The sequence below is a fragment of the Egretta garzetta genome, unplaced genomic scaffold, assembly GCF_000687185.1.
Source record: "Egretta garzetta isolate BGI_Z169 unplaced genomic scaffold, ASM68718v1 scaffold132, whole genome shotgun sequence".
NCBI lineage: Eukaryota > Metazoa > Chordata > Aves > Pelecaniformes > Ardeidae > Egretta > Egretta garzetta.
The window spans coordinates 604,484-629,286 of record NW_009258892.1 but is presented as its reverse complement, the minus strand read 5'-3'; positions in this window follow the sequence as shown (position 1 = coordinate 629,286).

Genomic DNA, 24,803 nt, shown 5'->3' with positions numbered 1-24,803 from the left:
TTTATCTTTTCAGGAACCAGGTACAGAAGAGATTTCTGCAGATGTGCTCACAGTCTGAGATATTCCACAGGACCTTCCAATTAAGTAGGCTACTTCTGAGAAAAGCTTTTACTCACGATGTAGGAAACATCAGAAAGAGGTATCAAGACAGTTCTCTCAGTTGAATTATTTATTCAAAACCTAACAGTGATTTGTAGCAGAAACGTGCTCCTTACTCTCAGTTCCAACCAGTCCAAACTACGTGTGAAAGCTTATACCTGTCTGGTAATTTGACAGATTTCACACATAGAAATACAACGTTTTATTGAATCCATCTGAAATTATGTCTTAAATTCCTAGTCTTATTGAATAGGGAAATAAATGGTTCTTTGGAATAAAGTTTTCAACAATGAAGAATTCAAACAACAGATTTACCGTAGGTTCTGTGGCATGAATAAAGAAATATATAAGGATTTTGTGAGCAATTGTGTTTCCTCTGCATTAGTCTTTTCTTGTAGCGAACTATGAAAGTGAGAAATAGTAGAAGGGAAACGAACATGTTCCCCTCCTTCTCCAAATGTGGAAATCCATCACATATTTTGCAAGATGAGACAAGTGCACAAACAACTGAGGATGAGTCAGCGCTGCACCCATCCAACAGAGGAGGCCAGCCGTGTGCAGCCTGGAGAACAGATCTCAGCAGTGCACAGAAACAGCACGTGGGCAGCGGACACAAGTCGTAACAAGGGAAATTGCAGATACCAGGAAACAAACACTCTACTGTGAAGGAGGTCAAACACTAGAACAAGTTACCCAGAGAAAATGTGGATCATCTGTCCTTGCAGATACTCAGACTTGTCCAGAGAAGGTATCTGATGCAAATAACCTTGTGTTGAGCAGGAGTTTGGACCAAATAGATGGACTTTTGAGTTACTTTCCTTCCTAAATTGCTCTGTGCTTTTTTATGAGTCTACAGAGCTACCTTGCAAGTTGCTGGAAAGAGGGAAGCTCTACACAGACACATACAATGAAGTTTCTTTTAAAAAGTCAGTAACAACACCTCTTCTTTGAGTCACTGTGAAACAAATGAAAATGGTGTTTATAATGCAGCAATCTGCCTATAACCTGTGGTCATGTCCACAAAGTTTATTGTAGTTTGGAGGAAGATGAAGCCAAATTACTCACTGCTAATGCTTGAAGTAAAAAGAAGACTGAATATGAAGCAAGCAAAAAATACAACCCCTCCTCTTTTCCAGAGAGGGAGATCTATCATGCTCTGGACACACAGCCCTCTACTGAGAACACACGAGTCATGATCAACACCCATGGGATTTATTTTTTTATGAGAATGGCACCTGAACACAGGTAACAGCATTCATGTTTAATGATAATTTCACCAAATGGGCTGCTTTTACCTTCTTTTTCCATTTTCTTTTAGGGAAATCCTGCTCATCAGCAAACAAATGTGCAAAATAGATGGACTGATACAAGACCATATGGGTGCTCTCTTTTTCTTTTGTCAATAAACATTTAACAAACTTTAACACCTTAATACACCTTTAAAATGCAAAACAACTACTTATGTTAGAGGCAGTTGTTTTACCTGATGATAACTAATTGTTCCTCCTGGGATTGTTTCCAGCATAAAGTTTGTTCTGAAACATGCTTGCCTTGTTTGCAGTCTGGTTCTTTTGTCTGTTGATGTGCTAATGACTGGCATGGATGGGGCTTTTCACCTGGAGGCTGTTGAATGTCTTGTAAGAACTTTGGTCTTCTCTCTTTGGTTTTCATCTTCCTTGGCTGAAGCTAGGTTACAGCTGAACAAAAATGAATACTTTCTTTTCAGGATCACAGTCTGGCAGCCTTGTTCGCATTGAATAGTTCTTTGCTTTCAGAGTCATCTCTAAAATGTAGAAACTCTTAGTTTGTTCTGCAGAGGTGGATCTGCACAGGACAAGGTGTGAGGTTACAGCTTGAGGTGGGACATCTGACAAGCAAGTGTGGCACAATACAGCACTCTAAGAAATCATTTAGGGTGAAATTATTTGTGATTTTCTCTATGCACAGGGGTCTTCCTGGATAAAAACTTCAAGAATGACCTCATGAGGTGCTTAAGGAAAAAGCTAAAGCACTGAGATTTGATTTTCATCACGTTTGCCTTAGTATTTAGAAGCATATGCATTTAGCATGCTAACTGATACAGAAGTTATGTTTAAACTCTTTAGTATTCAAGACAAAAGTTATCAAACTTTTATTTTAATTTTCTGCTAATGAAAGGGAGTGGATCAGATATGAGAAGAGACAGAAAGATGAGAAGAGGGAATATGCAGAAAATCTTAGCAAAAATATTTCTTAAATAGGGAAGATTAATTAAGCTGCTAGCCCAAAAGAATAAAGAAATCTGGCAATGCCACAGCAAAACAGCATCAGAGATGTATACTAAGAATCAAAATCAAAGATTGCTTGGATGTTCAGTGTAAAATAAGGTATTCTTACGAAAGTAACAAAACTATAGTATGTGCCTGTGAGTATCCTGAGTTCAATATACAAATTCATACTGCAATACCTTTTTCCATTTAAATGTCATTAGTTCTTACACTGCATTTCTGAATTTATCCTTTTTGCATAATAACCAGGAAATATCTGAGAAGACCTCACCATGCTGATAGATCCCATTAAATTCCTGATCACAAAGTATTTACCTGGACTTGGATTAACCTCATCTGAGCATTATCAACATCTAAGCAGTCATTCTAGTAATTGGAGAGAATTCAGATTTTCCAGGGCATGTTTCATTTATTCTCTAGGACAAGTACTTTAGAATGAGATGAATGCCACTAAAGTATGACTTTTCCAATCTGATTCTGTTAGAATAGGAGGATTCTCTTCCTGCAGTCATCTGGCTCTCGTCAATGATTTCAGAGGAAGTCTACATAACTATTTGAGATTAAATGCCTGACTTTCAGGTGACCAAAGTATGTGCATATATTAGTAAATATCCACCAAATACTATTCCAAGAAAATTGTCATCCTAGCACTTGTAGCAAATCCGAGTTCTGTTTCCAGAGCAAAACTCGGTATATCCTTAGTATGGGGTTATTAGCATAATAAATACGTTACAACTGAGCAAAGTAACATAAAGAGGGAAATAATTTAAATTTTGCCAGGAACCATATCCAGGTTTTGCATTACTCTCTCAGTTCCCTAATGCATGGAGCCCTCTCCAATACGTCTCCTTTCCCAGTTGCCACCTACTGCAATGACTGGCAGGCAGCAATGGCTCCATATGGCCTTTTCATTTCTTATTGTCATTTCTGGCATGTGTCACCCCAATTTTTGGCCCACCAGAAAGGTGTGGCTGTGCTGGTGTACAGCAGTAGGGCAGGAAGAGCTCACTTTTGTGCATGTTGAAAAGGCCCCTCATTCTGGTCACAGTCACACTGGGCATCTGTGACTGAGCAAGCTTTGTCAAAAGGCTTGGATCCACTTGCTCCAGTGTCCCATTCACTGCCTTGAAAAGATAAAAACAAATTATTACCAGTAGCAGTTCTACTATATTCTATATTCATCTCCATAATAACCAGATATCAAATCATTACCCAGGTTTTGAAAATTGCTCAAAAGACTTAACTTGCTTTTGTTTAATTTAGCTGACATATTGTGGTTTAACCCCAGCCGGCAACTAAACCCCACACAGCCACTCACTCACTTGCACCCGGTGGGATGGGGGAGAGAATCAGAAGAGTAAAAATAAGAAAACTCATGGGTTGAGATAAGGGCAGTTTAATAGGGAAAGCAAAAGCCACGCACACAAGCAAAGCAAAGCAAGGAATGAATTCGTTACTTCCCATCATTCAGCTATCCCCAGGAAAGCAGGGCTCCATCACACATAATGGTTACTTGGGAAGACAAATGCCATCACTCCAAACATCCCCACCTTCTTTCTTCTTCCCCCAGCTTTATATACTGAGCATGATGTCCTATGGTCTGGAATAGCCCTTTGGCCAGTTGGGGTCAGCTGTCCTGGCTGTGCCCCCTCCCAGCTTCTTGTTCACCTGGCAGAGCAGGGGAAGCTGAAAAACTCCTTGACTTAGTGTAAGCCCTGCTTAGCAACAACTAAAACATCAGTGTGTTATCAACATTCTTCTCATACTAAATCCAAAACACAGCACTGTACCAGCTACTAGGAAGAAAATTAACTCTATCCCAGCCCAAACCAGGACACATATTTAGGTTGACTACTAATAACTTTTAGCATTTAGTAAAGTAAAACTTACTCTTATGGGGCATGGGAAAAATTGTTCTCAGGCATTGACAAACAAAGGAATGCACAGAGAATAATGATGCACACAGCAAATTCCCAGTCTGCAGTTGGCCTTGTAATAGTGAACTACTGCTGAGAAGTCAAGGTCATTTCCAGTGTGTTAATCTCAAAGCATCAGGACAGGATCGTGCTTTTAGTCTGGTAAATATGGAAAATCCACATAGTTGTGTGGGTAATTAAAATATTGTGTGCCCCACTGGTCATTCCTAACTCAGTTATCAGCAAGAATCTCACTAACCATAAGTCAGGGATGAGTCTGTGCATGTGCTGTACATGTAGCTTTCTGCATATGTCTGCACATCATTTCACAGGAAACTATTTCACACTACACCAGCTTGGTGAGTAGCTGTTGTTCACACCCACCAAGAAATAAGTACATGTGAGAATAATACCTTTACAACTTTGAAATGTCCTTAGACAGACTTTTAATCTCCAGGCCATCAACCTGCTGTGAACTCTCCTCCTGACTTTTCACACTTACAGAGAACAGGAGTCAAGCGACACACCATAAGGCAGTATGAAAAGACAGAAAAATTCTGGGAAGTGCAAAATTAAGTGTAAATAAAAATATGTCATCTTTTAAAAATACGTGGCCATTTCCTCATATATTTAAGGATAAGCATGCATACACTGATATAAATTGGATTAGTAAATTAGATTGCAATGCTCAAAATGCAAGATCATACTGGTACATTCTAACAATAGTCTTCAGTTCCATCTCCTCGTTGTCTGCTCCATATGTCATGACTGACACAGAAACACCAGTAGTTAAAACACCTGTGTTTCCACAGATTTCCTACTAACGTTAAGTTTAACCTCTGAAGGCCTTTTCATTCAGTCTGCTACTATTATTTGTATATTGAATGAAATAGATCTCACTTAGCCCAACAAAGTCCTTGACCTCAGGATCTTTCAGCTGAAGGCCTTGATATGGTGCTAGTATAAACCTTGATATCAACACCAATTGAGCATTTTCAGAGACAAAAAGAAAAGGAGAAAAACAAAGGCAACACCTGCTTACCTGCATCCTTTTAAAGAAGCAAGATACAAAAAGGAAGGGCAGATCATGCCAAGCAGGAGAGTTAGTACCTGATGAAACAGACCATAACATTTGTAAATCTTGTGTCTTGATTTACCTTTTTCTGGTTTTGTCATTTGCTTGGTGAGAAAATGGTCTACTGGTCCATGATATGGTCACTGGCAGGTGAAAAGCAGCAATGAGTTAAGGATGGATTTGAAAGAAGAGGGGCTTGATGGTTGGCACAGAAGAAGCAGAAGGTTGTTTCAAGGACATGGAAAAGCTCAAACAAAGTGTCATGGGAGAAGTGCGTGGGTGGAGAAATGAAGTAGAAAGCATGTCAGTAATAGTAAACCAGGAATGAGAACCAGGTGAGAGCAGAATTCAATAATTTGGACACAAAGAATCTTAGTCGTGTAAAAGACAAGGATTTCAAATGAAAATGGAGATATCTGAAGTAATTGTCAGTGTTTTCTGGCCTTCAGGAAATTGGGAGAAGGAGAAAGGGAGATGGGGAGCAGAATATTGGATACATTAAACAAAAGTGACCACAGCATCAAGAGGAGAAAAAATCTGAGGCAATGGAAGTGTTTCAGTGAGAGAATTGCTGAAAAATTCAATTGAAGAGTTAGGTAGCTAAAAAAGCAGATTTAATTTCAAGGAAATAATTTGTGGGAGACAGGTGGGCATACATGACCATGTCAGGCTAGCTTAAAACCTAAATTTCTGTCTGTGAAGACAGGGCTCTACAAATCTTTTTTTCTTATTCTTCTGGAAGGGGTTGTTCTCTGTTCCTTAATGTGCTACAAAGGAGCTAATCCTTGACCCTAAGACCCTTGATCCTTAACACCACTGGGTTTCAGAAAACCGGAGGGTTAACTCCCTTGTCTTTAACAAGTTAACATCAGTTTCCCAGCTGAATGTTTCACTTCTTTGCCTTTACTTACACAAGACAGCAGAGACTTGAGAATATGATTACCAAGCAAGGTCAGCCAGGTTGAATGTTGTTTTTCCGGACACTACTAAATGCCCCAAGTTCTTCAGCTTCCTCATTTCCTTTTCCTCTAAAACTACAACATAACACAAGCTGCATCCTGTGCAAGCATGTCTCCCTAGATGTAGCAGATGTATATTACTTTCTAAACGACTCGGTTTACCCAACCTTCTGTCTAGGATGGATCTCTCTTTCCTTGTCAATGTTGTCAGCTGAATCCTCCTCGTCTGGATAGCAGAGGAAGTGAACAGAACAACTCTGCACACAGTGCACAGATGGGGCAGCCCAACCAATTTAATTTTAAGAAGTCAAAATGGCAGTTGTTCTCACTGGACTTTGGCTATTTGCAAAGAATGCCGCTTGGTAGGACAGTTTTGGTTTACTTTAAACAATTCACAAAAATTTCACTCTACAATTGCCTGCAACAAAATGTCACCTCCCCATAAAGAACGATTAAGACAGGCAACACTGAACTTCACAAACAGGCTGTCTGACAATCTTGCTCTGTCAATACATGCTAGAGAATCATCATCCAAACAAACCAGACAAGCTGTCTCTTTTGACATCTGCTCCTGTTTCAGTACATGAATTATCCTCTTGGGTTATCCCATTTTCAGCTGCTTCAGCACGGATGCCATCTCGTAATTTACCTATTCCAACAATTTATCCATCTTCTCAACTGTACGCATAAGTAAAGGAATAAATAGTATAGAAAGAATAACCAGAGAAACATCACTGGCATTTACTGGGATAATAAACATGCAAAATGGGAACACAGAGGGCTATGGGTTGACACAGAATTCTTAAAAATTCCATATATGCCCTTAATAAAAATACTAATACATTGTGAATATGTGAAGCTGTAAGGAACTCTGAGCAAGAAGAGCATCTCTCTATCCCTTTGAACAGTTCCAGGAAACAGAATTTCAATCTTGTGGTGGCTTTTAGGTTCTACTGTATTGTAGTTACTGTATGGATACTAATAATTACCTTCTGCCACATCCTGCTCCAATGCTAGCACTTCTGTCTGCTTGCAGAACCTTTTAAAGGGTCATTCGGGTATTTTTGTGTGCGTCTCACTTATGCTGCCTCTTAAGGAACGCAAGACATTTCTTCTCCATGACCACCATCATATAACAACTGGGGAAGTACTGTGATTCACATAAGCTGGGCTATTAGATGAAGGGAAAGTCTTAAATGTCTTTAATAAAGTGATTGATAGACTTTCACCATGAAATGAAAACACAGAGCTGGATAAGAATATCTTGGCTAAGACAAGCAGAGAATCTGATATTTGCAGACAGCTCAGCCAAATCAATCATAATAAGATTGAGAGGAACAGAAAGATTCCACATAAAATTACACAGGCAACACTTTTGCATACTAAGAAGTAACATTTCATGGAAGTAGAATGATAGTTTTTGTTAGGGCGTGATTTGGCTCAGAAGGATGGAGAATCTGTGCATGATACAGATGAAAAAAGTTTAGAGATTCCTTTAAATTATCGTCCAAAAAATGTATGAATGTACAAAGCGATGGCAGTTTCTCCCTTATCTGAAAAATGAACCAAGATCATCAGTCCAGAGCTGGGTGGGCTCTGCAGGGCTGATTAACTCAATGGGCATTAGCTGCTCTCTGCAGTCACAAAGTACCACACCTAAGCTCATGGAACAGAGGAGGCGCCTGAAGGAGCCAGGTCAGGTCGAGGCTAAAGTATATTTGTTGATAGGGTCAAAAAGTAAAAGCTTGTATTTTTAGCACAACAAAACACATCTCACAAATGGCACTGACATGTCAAGTTACCCCTAGTAACTGGGTGGCACAGCAAGCAGGGCCGTTAATAAAAAGTACTTTTTGACCAGTGTCAAAAAGGTCCTTGACAATTTTGCAAATATTTCTGAATGTGAAGTTAATAGATAAGCAAAGGTGGTGGACTGGTGAGTTTCCATTTCAGCATGCATGAACATTTTGCAAGGGGAAAATGTTACAAGTACAATTGCAAGCAGCAGTCCTCATCAATAGCCTTGCCAGAAGAGTGACCCAGCTGGAATATCCTATCAAGAGTGCTTCTCACTATGCAGCAAAAAAATTTCTCTTCACATTTAATGACACTCAGTCAGCTGACTGATGTGTGGCTGTCATTTTTCACTATTATATCCATTCAGTTTTCTTACTCTGTAGAGCACTAAAGTTTGGAAAACACTGAGAGTTACAAAAATTCTCCTTTGTGCTTTTCAGGAGGCAGTTTGTCTTCTTTTTTATTATCCTCGAAGCAGCTCTGCAGGAGCTAGGGTACCAGCACCACAACTATTTTTGACCAGCAACCACTCTTAAATGAAATGAAGCTTCCACAGCTGGATTAAGAATGAAGAGTTCTGGAGACGCTTTGCAAAGCAAATCCAAGGAGAACCAATACTGGTCTATTTTTTTCAGCTATCTCTACAGTGAAAAAGCATCTATGTAGCAAAACTACTTTCATTTAAGTACACTGTACTCTCACAATCATCACAGACTTGGAGGTGAAAATGAAGTTGCCACAAACGTTTCTGCTGTAAATTCTAGCAAATGTAATTAATTCAGCAGCAAAAATTTCAACTTCCTACAAGGTATCAGTGATGGAGAAGTAAAATCAGAAAACATATCCAATGCAGTAACTGAAACTTTAGGTCTCTGTGATGAAACATTTTAATTTATGGTGACATATTGTTTAGGATTTTTCCTCTGATTGGAACAATCAAAGAATTTCTATACCAAAAAAAATTGCAATACTGTCAGATTTTAAATGTAACCAAAGACCAGTAAGGCGTTGGTTTTATTCCTTGGGAATTGGTACAAATTATGTAAAAGAAGATGTGATTGGTTTGGTTGGTGAAGAAGCCAAACACTAAAGTTAAATAAATAATTGTGTAAAATCCTACCTGTTTCCCAGAAAATAAATTAATATTTATAACCTTTATTTTACTGTTTCTAACCTTTTCCTCCATATCAACACATCTCAACTTCAAAACGCAAGATCTACCACTGCCTAGAGCTCATACCCCAGCTACTGAGAAGAAGAAAGAGAGAATTAAGCCTGAAAAATGGAGCAGGGTTGGCAGACAATATGGTCTCACCTGTCTCCCCAAAACCCAGTAATCTCCACAGCACATGAATGAAAGATTCAGCAGGCTGTGACTGAAGAATTCATCAAAGAAAGAGCCCTGAAGAAGATCCTCTAGAAATGGCCAGAGTTCAAAAGGAGGATTATTTAGTTCCTAAGAGTAACAAAGATTCAAGTACACACAAAACCACATTTGCATGGAGAAATGGACCAAAGTCACAAGTGGACCTGGTTTAGTCCAAAATCATGGGTGTGAGTTCAAGTCCACCTGTATGGGTTGATAGTACCATAAGTTTTGATGCAGTTCCCAAGACACACAATCCCTGCAGAAGTCTTGCCTGTGCTGTTACTGAGTGTTGTTATCAATAGCAAAGGGTGACAGGGTTTCTGAGATGCAGTAGCAACTTCTAGATGGAAATATAGGTAATCACCTTGATTTTTAATGTCACGACCCTCTCTATTTACAATTAAATTGTTAAAATATAGAGTGATGTATTGATTTTTTTTCCCAGAAGTTATTTGTGTCTTTTTCTTTCTTTTTTTTCTTTTTCTTGTAGATGGGGACATTGGGCCAAACAGACCATACCACTAGTATACAATGAAATTTCCAAAACAAGTTGATAGGCAGCAGAATGCAAGTACCGTAGGAGGGAGGACTAATATACCCGATATAATGGACTTCCGTTTTCTTGACAGAGAGCATTTACCACCCAAAAGCAGAGGTATGGGCCAGTTTTTTCCAGACAACTTCCAATACAGAACTCAAATGTGTAAGATAATGTCTTAACGTTCTTTAACATCCACCATTTACATTGATATCCCCTTCCTCATTCTCTTATTACCAAGAGACTCTTACTCTTGCAATTGCGGAGCAAGACCAATTAATGGAATTACCCTGGAACAAACCCCACAGATAAAACGCTCCTTTTATTTTATTTTTTGTCCTTCTTTACACGACAATTAGACAGCTGAGTATTCACACTCCTTTATTATTATTTTTCCCCTGCAAGGACATCATTCTGCCCAACACTAAGCACGCCTTACACAGCGTGAAATAGGATCACAACCAGAGCTACACAGGATTCAGAGTTACAGTGGAAGTATCGAAGCCAAGCATTTGTTTTTAGTCGCCTGTGTTTTCAAAGTAGGGTGACATTGTCAGAGGAGGATTTCACAGTAGTGAGAGGCAATTTCAACAGACGTACAGTGCGTTATTCCAGCGCTGAGCCAGAGTGCAACAAGGAGTCCCTTCTGCCCTCACAGAGAGGAATACAAAAGATAAGAGCTCCAATGGAGTCATATTGGTGTGCAAACTGGTCTGAGATGAGAATGGAGCCAGACTGTCATCAATATCTGTGTTTTTACCCTGTTGGGAACAAATGTTTCTAAATAACCTGCACATAACCTGCAAATGTTCTAGTACAGAGGAGCTCATTGTTTTCTAGCGTTGCTTGCCTACTGCCATTCCCAAATCTTCTAGGCTGCTTTCTTGGCAGTCAGTACATCTTGAGGTTTTTATTTAGTACTCATTCAATCACATTTTGGAAAAGGTTATGAAAGTCAACAAGAGTTTTCCTCTTTTCTTGTGAGCCAGGACATAGATTCTTGGACTGCTATGTGGGTTAAATGAGAGGTTTTTACCACGCAGTTATAAATGATGTAGAACAGTCAGGCTACATCAAAACTAGCAAAGTAATTCTCTTCTACTGATCATTTGACAAATTACATCGGTCTCTTTCCAGGAGGCACTGTATGTTTACTTATTTCCAGTTGACGGTCTCTTGAAGCCAGTGTATGTGCAGCAGCTCTGGAGCATGTTCTGAACTGGGTGCCTCCAATGGCAGTCTCTCACAAAACACATTTCCTCCCTTAGACATTACAATGTGTAGTTGTTTTTAACATTCTATTTGATGACAATATTTAAAATTTAAAACTGACAAGGTCAGGCCTGGTTTAGGTTTTCATGTATCTCCAAAAAGGAGACAGGGAGTATGAACAAATAAATGCACAGCAATCTATACAAGCACATATATTCTGACTTTAATCTTGTTTGAACAATACAGCCAAACACAATGCTGCTGTCCTTAGTATAATTCAAAATCCAGCCTACAACCTATGATGAATCTTACATACATATTTAATTGCTACTTCCCTCTTATATCATTGAATACATCTTTAATTTTTTCATTCCTCCCAAGATAAATCTCTGTTTAGAGAACTTTCTAGTCAGTCTTTAGAGAAAATGAAATTTACATATGTAAATCCCACACTACCATTTTTAGCACCTTTTACTACCCTAACGATTTTTAACCTGTTAAACTGCAAATTTGATATCTTTACAACAAAGGACATTAGTAGCATGAACCTAGGAACATGTTATTACAATGGAAAGGGGACAGAACAATAAAAGTTTTCATTCCTTACATGAAAACTCTGCCTTAGGAAGGTTAATTATCATATCCTCCTGCATGTGACATGTAGTGTTATAATGAAAGTGCCTTGGTACTAGAGGATTCGAGTACTGTACACAGCTCTAGCAAACAGAATGAATAATTGAAATCCAGTGCTTTTATGCTTCACTGAAAAAAAACAATATTTCATGGCACATAAAGTTATTCAGCTTATTTGCATTAAGGTTGAATGATCACCACTGACCAAAACAGAAGCAGTGATGGTACCTTGATGTAAGTGGCAAAGAACATTCATAAATATTCTTAGGAAGCAAGATGTACCTGCATTTAATCAGTACTTATTAAAATTTTATTCCCTATAGTTATTCAACAGGATCTGTGGTATAAAAACATAATTACAAAAATCAGATTTGAGCTCATTTGACAACAGAAGGGTTTTATGGTGACCTATCTCCAAATGTTCCTATTTGTAATTAAATGCAGCGATCAGCAGTAAGGATTTTGAAGCTGTTTTAGTAGTTCCGCTATTCTGCTTAACATGTGGCACCCGTAATAATTAAAATGATACTAACACATGCACAATTTTATGGCCCTTATGGTGCAACCCATTATGCCAAATAAGGGCCTCTGTTTTCACAGCATACTGCACATGGTCTCATTACACCCACTTTTCTTTTCCTGTCTTCACACTAACAACTGTTAAAGTGAATCAACACACGAAACGTACTATAACAGCTTAGTGTTTATGATATGTGTGCTGTTAGTCAGTGAACAGGAAAATCTAAACATTTACTGTTTATGTAAAGAATAGCGTTAGTGTTAGCGAATTGCTTGGGTCTGCTTACTTTATTATCTAGATCACAAACATAATGACGGGTGTCAGTGGTACCTATATTTTCCCTTTGCTCTGCTCTCCTGTGTAGATGTCTATTAGAATGAGAGGAACTTCACATTTGCAGTTCTTGAAACATTTTCTGTTCAGTAGTTTTCCTTTTCTGCATTAAAGTGGGAACAAAGTATTTCTACCATAAACTCCTGCCATAAAAAAAAAATATTTCCATACATTTTCTCTTCTTCTTCAACATATTGTGCTTGGACCAGTTTGGTGTACCCAAGGCATTAGAAAGTTACACGATTTTCCTGTGGCACCTCAGGAAATTCTACAAGAAACAGGGAATTCTAGATTAGTGCTTTTTTGTCATGAATAATTTTGCAATTACGCAGCTACTCAAAGACCTCCTACACTCATTTTACAGTCATCAGTTCGGAATGGCTTTCACTCTCTTGGTCTGGGATCCATTCCAAGGGAAGTCCCATAGGTGGGGCACCAATGGATTGGACTAAATCTATCCTCTGCATTTCATATTATAGCTTTGTGTGAACATTAGTTGAAAGTTCATATAAAGAGTAACAACCTGTCCTTTCATTTTCCCCCCTTTTCCCCTATGGACTGCCACTTAATCCTAACAGTTTCAGGAATTTGCTGTGTTATCAGTGGCAAGGGGAAACCAACGCCCCTAAACGCGAATGGCAGAACAACTCTATTGATTTCAAAGACAAAGAGAAAAATCATGACAAAATTACAGTGGTTGGGCTCCAGTTCTGACGGAAATAGAGAAATCAACCAGAAAATACTAAAGTGCGCAATATATAGGGGCCGCATACACATTAAAGTGCAGCTTTAAAAAAAAAGTACATCTGGAACCATGAGGTTTTGGGCGGTAGCAGCAGTGCCATAGTGCAGGAAAATGGAGTGAAAGCCAGCATTGGACTGCCCTCACCGTTGTCCTCGTGCCCACTGGTGAGCGATGCTGAGCCAGGAACTTGCAGGTTTGCTCTCTGAAGATTTGGGAGAAGGATGTGACTGAGGGCTGTGCGAGGGAGAGGACCAAGGAGAAGAAGGATGATATCTGTAATGTTGTAATAACTTCTCCTTGGCCTGTTCTGAAACAACCTTGCTGGAAAAAAAAAAAAAGAAACACCACAAAACCCAAAAAGGCACCCAAATCACTGATATTAAAAAAGACTAAGAAAAAAAGGCACCTGATAATTACCTTCTGTCTGAACTTGAGGAAAGTTGAGTTCCACGATCCCTTTTTCTTTGATTAAAATGAATGTTTGTGATCAGCATTACTATTTACTACCCCATGATCAAAAACAAATAACCCACTTTGTTTGTTTCTTACTGCAAATGAATTAAATTAGACACCATTAGGAGCACTAGCTGTTTATATCCTTGTTTCAGCAGTGGTAGTATTTGAAGTTTCCTGCGGTAAGTTCATTACTCGTATTTTGTCCAGAATTAGTGAAGCGTGCTGAAAATTGCTAATGACAGATGTTTCTCCACTCTGTCACACTTCTTGTATCATTTGATTTGGAAAGCAACATACGGTGTTCTGCTCTATCAGTATGTCACAGACTGTCTGTAAACAGCTGGTCATAACTCAGTTCAGTGAAAACCATTACTTTCCAATGAAGTGCTGGACACCCTCCAAATTGCATTTTGGCATGGCCTGAGCTGCATAATGCACAAAGTTCTTCTGTTCTGAGGTTACCTAAGGAAGGATTTTTCTCCCCCTTCCACTTGTTTATTGTGTTTCAGGAAACAAAATATCTTTTCAAACGGTTGGATAAGGGATGAACAGCACAGGAAATAAAAATGCTTTTTCTTCTCTCAGGAGCCCATAAAAGCTGTGACTGGTACTGTGCTAAAAGAAAAAAAAAAAAAGCAACCCTACCTCACCATTTCTGTTTGTGCCTCAGGTTGAACGGGGTGTATTATCGGGGTCAGGGCACACAAGATGATGACAGATTGAAATGTCTCCTATCAAATAGTTGTGGCATTCTAACATTGCTATGACTATGGGGCTATTCCACAGCTCCTAATCACAATGAATCCTATTAAAAACATCTCCCTGCGGTTTATGCTTTGGTCAGATGCAAAGAAATCCATTTCACTTATGCATGTGAGAAGCACAAAATACAGAGGACAGATTTAATGCCACGCACATGGGGATATAAGGTAGAATTTGCTGTTTCTTTCTAACAAAACCACTGCCTTGGTTGTTTTATGATATGTTATTAGCATACATTTAACTGAATATGTAGCATACATTTCATGAATACCAGCATCCATTTCTGTGACATAGATACATTATTTATAATGTAAGTGTAAAGCACTCAGACAGCATGTTTTAATAACTATTTAATTGACAGTTATTACCACTTGTATTGTATTTAAATGAAATCTTTACTTAGCTGCTCTTGGTTTCGAGCATGAGAGTAGGAAAAGGCATCAAAGCCACCTGTAATCCCATGAGACTTCTGCAATGCTTGTACATTACCAAGTGAAGAGCCTCTTTCCAACTATTATAAAAGGATGATTTTCACATTTAAATTTAGGGCAATAGAACAAACATTTGCAATCAAGAATCATGAAAGCCAAAGATCCCAGTGGAAAGGGGTAGAGAGAGAGCTCGTGTCAAGATATCAAACTATTCCTGCAGCCTATACCAAGGTTAGCAGAAGAAAAGATTGGGAAAAACCCAGAATTACCAAATAAATTTGCATTTTCTAACATTTGATAAGACAGCATTCTGGCTATCAAAATGTTGTGTTTGAAGAGGAATCCACTGGTAAAAAATAGTGCTCATACAGAGAAATAAATTTTTCAGAGTACTAAGCCACTGAGAAAAAAATTGTCTCAGTGTTTCTTATTTCTTTGAAATGCATCGATCTATAGGAATAACAAGCCAATTACATTAGGTAAATTTTGAATTTTTTTTTTTTTTTCCCCGTTGAACACTGATGAACAGATGGGCTTTAGTGAGATACAGTCTTGCAGAAAGTGTTCAGTTGAGTTTTGTTGAAGAGGATGCAGCTTCTCTTTCGGTATAGGACTTTTACTGAGCTTGGAGTATAAACCCACTTAGAGGATCTGAAGGAATCTAGAATGAGAAAAAAAGAAAGTCACAAAGGTCTCTAGCCAATTTTTATACCTGTACTACATTATTTCTGCAGAGAAACCATGCAAAAAGTTTCACAGGCCAGTACAAAAATAAGGGCCCTGTCCTTAAGAATCTTTTACCTAAAAAAAATAGGTAGCATAGGTAGAAAAAGGTCATACAGCAGCAGCACAAAAAACAGAGCAGTTGAGTTTTAACATGTGTTAACACGATGACTTCTACATAAGCTACCGGCATCCTCTGGTTTAAAGAAAAGATTTTCTAATTACTATTTAATTGAACTCAGAAAGTAGACAGGGAAATTTATGTTGTTAAAATTTAAAACAAATAAATTCCTTTTCCCTTGTCAACAAGTGGGTACCTGTTGTTCATCGTTACACATGCTGTCTAGAACAGGATTATTCACTCCTACAGCTTTTACCTTATCAGAAAATGTCAGAGGTTTTTCATTTGGCTTGGTATCCATCCCACACAATAGGTCAGACATATCCTTTCGCTTATGTTATAAGTTATAACCTATAACTTATGTTATATAAAGAAATCTAATTAGGAAACTTCACTTTCTTTTACAGCTATTTTCCTGTTAATTTTGTGACTGTGACCTCTGGCCCAAGCAAACTGCTGTAACATTTGCAATCCAAAACCATTGTCTTCCATCAAAAATAATTAGTCATAGAGTTTTGTGAAGTTTTCATCAAACTTGAGCTTTGGACAAAAATATTTAATTGTGTTTTTTGAACTGCAGTGAGCTCATTTCAGCATAGAAGTTCAGTTGTATCAATTTGTTGGCTCGACATTCACAAAATACATAGAGGAGAAGATGCTCCCAACCCTTTCTTATGCTCAGCCCCCAGCGTGTGTCAGTCAAAAGCATAAATTCATTCAGTGGTAAGAAGCAACAACCGATTATGGCAGACTTACCTGTTTGTGCAAATGAAATTAAAACCCAGCATGAGCACCCAACTGAAGGTCCCTTATTGCTTTACTGAACCAGCCCCTAGTCTGTCCACTTAACTCCATGGATTTCTGGCATTTTCCCACTGATTTAACCCTCTGGGAACAATCACGTTCTCCAAGGGTACTGAGGAGATACCATTCAAAAGCAGTAAATGCAAAAGAACCTGATGACTGAGCTGTCAAACCATTGCCTGAGATCTCAGCAGCTCTCTCTTGCACGCTACCTCCTAGCTTGACTAAAATAACCTCCAATGCTACAGTATCACTGAGTCTCCATAAGTTTTGATCTAACTAGGCTGAACACATTTAGGTAGCCAGTACTATACATTACTGGGCTGAGTTTCAAGTTCTTTGTTCACCATATGGAGGCAATCATAACAAGACACAAAAGCATGCAGAGTAAGGGGGGGGCTGTCTCATATCTCCAATAAAATTTTGCCAAAGTGTGTCAATCTCAGCACAAGTTGCAAAGACACATAAAAAGGAAACATATTCATGAGTGCACCACAACAAGGCAAAGCTCGGATGATGTTGATACCAAAACAGAGGTCTTTGTTGGGTCTGTTGATCAAAGCAAGATTCTATAACAGATTGGCTTTGTGAAAATGGAAATAACCAGTCAAAGTAAATTTCAAAATAGATACTGGAGCTAAATACATTATCATCATTCTAAGCACATGCAAAATTAAGATTGACCTCCCAGTACTAAAAGCAAAAACTAAGTTTTCCTCATAAAACAATCACAAAAAGTAGACAGGGCATAGAAAGGACGAACTCATACTGGCACAAGATATCTGTTGAAAGATATAAGATGAATGAAGTGGTATAACTGTCTACAAAACAGCGTTCAAAAGCTATTCTTAAAGAGTCTGATGAGGCAGTTAGCAATCTGGGAGGCTCTAAGAATATAATGTATCACAGTTGCAGAGATTTCAGTGTGCCATCAAAATGCTTGCTCTGTTAGCACTAAGAGATAGAGTCTGAACTTGAGTGAATGATGAAGTGAGAAGTTACTGGGCACATTCACACATCAATTGGCTGGAGTAGTAGTTATGTTGCCATAACAAAGCCAACAGTTAAAGATTGTCAAAATCTATAAGATTCCAACATGATTATCAAATATTATCATTAGCCAATAATGACAGCTGATATGGAGTAGACCCTGACACTCAAAAATATTGTGATTTCCAAATGCAAGCCATAAGTAGTACACACTGGGGAAGAGTCACCAAACTGAGCAACTTCCCATGCCTTCCTGGTGTCTGCCTACATGGATGGCTTATTTTCAGACTTGTACCAATCTTGAAGGTCACAGTCTTACAGGGGTAGATTAAGTCTTAACTTTTCTTGTCTTACATCTTAATTTCTAGTTTTTCTTCTGTGTCATAAGCAAGCATTTATAACCCAGAATACTGCATACACATCATCTCCACAAAAATGTCCTTTGCTCCAAGAACATACAAGCTTAAATTTTAACAGCTCAATAAGGGGATGTTTGCAGTGCTTTAATAAAGAAAAGAAAGTAATTTTGCATTTGTCATGTCTTTGGAAGTTTTGATTGTCCAAGGCACTCACATATTTGATTCAATGTTGTGATTCAAAACAACTTATTGAATGCCAGACATTTGCCATTCAGCACTGTAATATGTACCAAACTGGCAAAAAAAAAGTCTTAAAGAGGAGACTGATGCAAAACAAAAAGTCCAAGAACAATCCAAAAATTGACATATGTATATTATCTCATATTTTTGGAGCATGTCTAACTATGAAAGTTGAAGAAGATTTTGACCTAACCTTGCATTTATACTAGAAGAACAAACCACATGTGACAGATTCTACTCATGTTATTTAATGCTCTAGGGGAAAACTCAGATACCGTGGCACTGAGTGTGGTAAAGAACCTGAACGGACTAGAGCTGCTTTGAAAGACATTTGAATTGCTTCTATCGTAATCCATAGCCACAGATTTTTATGCAGTAGCAGCTCCAGCATATCTATATCACCCTGGGAATGTGGGCATTACCAAAAAAACCCCAAAAGATGAACAGCACACAACAGCAATCTGAATGCTTTACTGCAGTAGAAATGCATATATACTTCTTGCATTCCCCTCCTGGGATTATGAGGAGGTCAGATGCATGAAATTCTCAGGTAGGATTTTCTCTTGTCATTGAGGCATTGTCTGAAACATGCAATAATTTTCTCATTATAAAATACTGGTGCATTTTCCCATAAATTATTTGTACACTTTATTAAAAACTGTCAAATCCTACTTGGCCTAAGAAAGGAATGGTAACTCCTTTGATAGTAACCCATACTCAGCACATCGAGTTCTATCCCTTTATACCCTCCATTTTTAAAGAATAATGAAATAATCCAATATCACTTGTGGAGAAAAACATGATGAAAAATATGTCAGCAATTTTCTATTGTTTCCCACAAACTGAATGTGTTCTCTTATTCCTCCTTACATGATAGAACACTGTTTCAAGGGCGATTGTATTAGGCTGTTTCGTTTTCTCCTTAATTACTGTTCCATATAGTTATAAATAGCAGACAGAAGGTGAGCGGAAAATGACAAAACAAGTTTATTCTAAAGTCTAACATAAAACACTACAGGCTAAATATGTACAGGGAATTACACAAACAAGTGTTGAACTATATACACATGTTATAACAGAAGGAAAGACATTTCATACATGCGAGGAAAATCTTCCCAAAATAGCTTCGGCAAAAATGCCTACTTATCCTTATCTAAACTAATCATAGAATCATAGAATGTTTTGGGTTGGAAGGGACCCGTAGAGGTCATCTAGTCCTAACCCCCTGCAGTGAGCAGGGACACCGCTGACTAGATCAGGTCGCTCAGAGCCCCGTCCAACCTGGCCTTAAACTAATGACCAAGGAGGCTTCAGGAGTAGCTTTTTCTGGAGCCTAACATCTTCCTAAAGGTAGTCTTTTGGTGGCTTCCCAGGCTCTGTAGGGTTTCCAGCTAGTTTCTCTTCTAATCTATCTTCTCAGTCATTTTAGCAGCCCTACAGTACCCAGGTATCGGTACCCAGGTAAAGCTGTCTCATTTCTACATATGCAGACAATATATATGAGTTTGCCAAGCTGCACTGGATCCTGCCTCAGAGCAACCAGTTGTACTAGCTGGTCTCTTCAGACACCTTTCAGGCCCACATTTCAATTATTCTGTTGTCCCTTGTAGAGGATTATCCAAACTCATTTCGACTCAGTGAGTCACAGCAATCAACCAACCTCTTAGGCTGGATTCCTGATGCAAAATAAATGTTACAAGATTTGGACTATCAGATACAATGATGCATGGAATCTGCCATCCTCAGTTTCCATAGAGATGCCATATGGATGTCTCCTCAGGTTTGCTGGTCCCCAGCTAGAGCGGCATTCACATCGCAGAAAGAAAACTGTACTAAAACCATGCTTTGTCTACACCTACAAAGCAAAGTTGGTAGGATCATTTAATATTTGCTTTCTTTTGTTCAAGAGTGGAAGATATTCACAGAGTTTTGACTACAGTCCAAAATACTTAAAAAAAAAAAAAAAATCATAAGCTAGCAGTACTAAGGCGCACCACTCAAAAACTGAATCCAGAAAAAATATCAATGTATTTTACATGAACTATTAAGCTTGGGAAATGCCATCTCTAAGGCACAAAATAAAATTACAGAAGATTGCTTGAATAGCAATCAGCTAGTGATTCCCTAGGCTTAGACAGCCCTTGCAATGATGTATCTGGACTCCGTTCCTACATCTGAATCCTCTTTCCAGATTTGATTCTGCTAGGTGGTTGGAATAGGACCCAGGTCTGGATTCAATACATCCAATACCTGATGAAGTGTTCAGAAAAAGGACTCCAAAACAGTTTCAGAAAATGGAGCAGAGCACTTTGCAATGAGCAAGGTGGGAATATACTATTTAAAGGAAAGTTTATTTTTAAACTCCATCAGATTTGGAGCTGGAGCTAGTTTATGCCTTAAAACATGAGAGTTTTATTTCTCAAAAAAAGTGCTTACATGCTTAATATAACTATGACTGTTCATATCTATAAACACGAATCATCTAAAATCCTAAATTCTTACACTTACTAATCTCCTGCACTTCCATAATATCCTGCACATAGATTAGCTGTGAGTGATGCTGAGAAGCCCCTTATGCCACATTTAAATGCATCACTTTTCAGATTTGTTAAATATCTCTTTTGCTGTTATGAAGAAAGGAAAATGTGAATGTCTGGTTCACTTTCTCTCAACCATTCACGACTTATAGCTAGCTATATTTTTGCTTCCATTCACCTTCTCTGAATGTACCCAAGCTTCCCTTCTTTTGTCAGATAGAAGTTTGACATATATCTAATCATTTTTCCTCATTTATCCCATGACCTTATCTTTGTCTCTCAGATCTTTTTTGTAATAAGGTTTATCCACTACCTTTGTGGTAAGGTGCATCAAGTGATATATATTTATAAGTGATTTTACAATGTTTCCCTTTTTTTCTCTTACAATTATTTATATATGACACCATTTTCTTTATCTATAATGATATATCAATATCATGCATCAAGGACAAATTTTCATTAATGCATTACAATTTGAGTCTGGATATGCAAATTATAATTCTTATTATTCTTTGCCGTATACATGGCTTCATGTTTATCAACACTTATTTCTATTAGTTTGAAATTGGGATTTTTCATAACTACTCTCAGATTAATCTGTACTTGATTACTTGTCTATACTTGATTAATCCAAATACCATCATGCCACTTACAAACCATGCCACTTACTTTCCAAATCTTGCCACGGGACTGAAAGTAGATCTGACCTAAGCATGGGATGAAGCCCAAGGGAAAAAAGCAATTTATATAATAAAAGATGGCATATTAATGCCTGCCCTTGAAGGTGCCACAGCTTGCCAGACAGCTTTAATTCTGACATTCTAAATTCTACTTTGCAATGTTAATAAAATTCTTTTAACCCAGGGGGACTTTTTTTGAACACTTCCAAGCACCACCCCACCTCCCACCCCCCCAAATATCTGAAGCAAATGCCATGATGTGCTTTCAGAGTGGCTGCCAAATGGCTCCTAAGAAGGACTGCAGTCTCGGAACCAGTGTACAGACCTTCATCTCACCAGCTAGCGATGGATGTGAGAACAACAAAATCTTCTCTCAAGTGCATGAACACAGGCATGACACACTAACAGGGGACCAGATACTTCCCCCACTAATGCCATGGATTTTTTCTTATAGCACAAACATGATGACGCTCAGGAACTTCACTCCAAACACGATAAGGGAACCCTAATGGGACCTGCCTCTTTCAATGTCTTTTTTTTTTAAAATGTTGATTCACCATTTGGCAACCATTAGATACAAATAAATATGCTCTAAGGGAGCTTTTAAAATAATTTTGGAATTTCTTTTCAGAACAATATACTATATGTGGTGAAAGCAATTATATTGTTTAATGTACATGTATTCTCCTTATTTTTATTTTATTATGAAACACAATGTTAAACCACCTTTCCAATTTAGTAGATTTTGTCTTTACTTCACATTTGTGCCAGACTGGTTTTGGGTGGATATCAAAATTCAATTAACAATGCAGAAAATTAACATTGCAGATTTATAGTAGTTAAACAAAAGTATTTTAAATATGTTGGATAAAAATATCAATACTAACTCGCATTTCAAAATGACTGATCTATTATAAAAAGATGGTCTTGATGGTCTGCAGTTAGAAAGCCCTTCAAGATACAAGAGCTAACTCTTCTTAGACCCCCAAACCTATTTTTTTTTTAATTCATATAGAAAAGAGGTAAAACATATGATTTCCTAAAATTACTTTTATGAAATTTTCAGCTCCCAAATAGTTTCTTAGCTTCCATTTGATTATTTAAGGACTTAAAAAAAAAAAACCAAACAAATTAGTACAGTCTCCAAAAAAGGGTAAAGCTCTCCAAAGTAGACAGTTTTTTCCACTTTCATTTCAGACACTGAACTAATGTTCCTCCTAGCTTAGCAATCTGACTTGCTTTAAAGATGTGCTGTTTAAGTTTTACTCATCATAAGTTATTTAAATAGATTACTGGAAGTTATGTCTAAACATATGCTGCCATAGTTTCTAGTTTAAGTTTTAATATGTTTACATTTAAAAGGAGAGATGTGTGCAAAAGACATTCAAATTGCAGTAAAACATATATCTTAAATAAATGATTAATTTATTCTGCTTCCTCGTCAGCAGTTATGACACAGACTTGCAATCAATAGTGCGTGCACGGTGATGTATGGAGAGACCTGTACCAAGACACATTGTGTAGGATGGCCTCAGTCGTATATTACCTTTCCTAATGAAAATCTAGACACTAAAAATATTCTAGCTAAGATACTCAGCTTAAGAGGATAGCTAGTTTATGAATCAGCTCAGTTAGTTCGGTAAAAGATTAGTTATTTGTCTAGGTTTCACTTTAAGATCAAAGAGAACTATTAAAAACAAAGCCAGCTTGCCAGATTTTTAAGAGGTCCTGGAAACTATTATCTGCAAACTATTATCTGCCAACTCCTAAATTTAATGATTTTATGATGTTTCTGTTTCAGGTCAGAGTAGTTACTTTTTCCAAAACATGAGCAAATATGGACTTCTTACTTAGTACTTTGCTTTGATGTACAAAAGCCCTTAGAAAACAAATACCAAGACTGAAAAAGAAACTAGGACAGAAACACTGAAAAAATACCATGCACTTTACCAGTAGGTGATTTGTCCTCATTTATTCTCTTCCAAGCCTACAATATTAAGAAGAAACAGCAGAAATCAAACGTGTCCTAAGAAAGGCAATTTGAAGGACAAGTAGTGAGGTGTGGCTTCTGTTGGCACAAAAAATTATTTTATTGTTTGCAATGAAGGATGAACACATTATAAAAGTGCTATATATATACTCCCCAGAACTAAATAATCATATTTAGAAAGAAAAGCTTAACCTATGGAAGTTTGCTCCATGGTTGCTCAGTACAAGGTATTATAGAAGATTGGCTAAAAGAGAGGTGCAAAATTCAGACACAAGAACGTTCTTTACTGCAGTGGCAAGCACCATGAATGCGTCACCCTTTGGGCCAAGTATGCTAAAACCAAATCACATTCACTGCCTCAAGGCTTCTCAGTAGCTGTTGAAAATAGAAATTTCAGCCACTAACAAAACGCCATAACGGCATAAGGCAGAGTGGCCTTGGACGCAGCAAGCAACATGAATGCAAGAGATCAAGATTCTACTTTTCCACTTCTTCCAAAACGTGGCTCCTCAGCAGCTGCACAGCTCACCTTGGTATCATGCAGTTGTATTGATTTGGCACCTACAACCACTGCAAGGGGAGTGTGAGTGATTCTGCAGCCCAAACCCTGCCTGCTGCAAAATGGGAGGGGAGAGGGCAACAAATCAATGCACTTTATTCCCCTTTAAGAATTGCAATGGCCTGAATTTGAAAAAGAAACTTACCTCTCCCTACCAAATGGTCTATTAACATATCTGTTAGCAAATAACTGTCAGTATCTGGCAAATAATTATCCTATCGACCCAACCATGACAGCAGTGAATGCTCAGCTTGTACAGTCAAATCCCTTTTCTGTTTGGGCAAGTAGGAAAATCAAGGTGATGTGAACTATTTCATTCCCTCAGGTGACATCAAAGGTAAAAAGCCCTCACCTCTACTCATTGCCACAGTACTTTTCTGCCTGACCAAGTGTCCTGGTTTCAGCTGGGATAGAGCTAATTTTCTTCATAGTAGCTAGCATAGTGCTGTGTTTTGGATTTAGTACCAGAAGAATGTTGATAACACACTGATGTTTTCAGCTGTTGCCAAGTAGTGCTCAGACTACTCAAGGACTTTTTGAGCTTCTCCTGCTTGCCCAGGTGCATAACAAGCTGGGAGTACAGCACAGCTAGCACAGCTAACCCAAACTGACCAAAGAGCTATTCCATACCATATAACGTCATGCGTGGGGGGGGGCGGTTAGTTCGGTCGGTCGGTCGCGGGGAGAC